Source organism: Myotis brandtii, unplaced genomic scaffold, assembly GCF_000412655.1.
Source record: "Myotis brandtii unplaced genomic scaffold, ASM41265v1 scaffold439, whole genome shotgun sequence".
Classification (NCBI taxonomy): Eukaryota; Metazoa; Chordata; class Mammalia; order Chiroptera; family Vespertilionidae; genus Myotis; species Myotis brandtii.
In genome coordinates, this window is record NW_005366783.1 from 653143 (window position 1) to 653864 (window position 722).

Sequence of the window (722 nt, forward strand, 5' to 3'; positions counted from 1 at the left end):
CACCTGCAACTTCAACTGTGGTCCAGGTGCCCGGCCGGGTGGCTCAGTGGTTGGAGCACCAGCCTGTGACCCAGGTCACGGGGGGCAGGGCACAGGCCCGGGCTGCGGGCTTGATCCCCAGTGTAGGCCGTGCAGGAGGCAGCTGATCCATCATGGATGTTTCTCTCTCTCCCTTCGTCTGAAATCAATAAAAATATATGTATTTTTTTAAAAAGTGGGTGGGGTGTCATTGCTATCGGCTCCTACAAAGGCCCGGCCTCCCCCATAGCCAACCGGAACGCGCACATTTTACAAGGAAGCGGGCAAGATGGGAAGGAGCGGGGGGCCCACCGGGGACAGTGCCCGAGCCGCCCGTCTGGTCCCGCCGCAGGAGTCCCGCACCGAACTCCCGTGTCCATCGCGCCCCTCACACCCCGTTCCGCTCACGTCCCTCCCCCACGTTCCCTACGCTCCTCGGGTCGCCCCACGTCCCCTCACGCTCCTTACGCCTCCTCACGTCCCCTTACGCTCTGCTCTTCACAAACCCTATGCCCCTCGCGCCCCTCACGTCCCCTTACGCTCTTCACGCCCTCTCATGCCCCCTCACGTCCCCGCGCCCCGTCACGCTCCCCCTCCCCACGCTTCCTCACGCTTCCTCACGTCCCCTCACGTCCTCCCATGCCCTCACATCCCCTTACGCTCTTCACGCCCCCTCACGCTCCCCCACGCCTCCTCACGTCCCC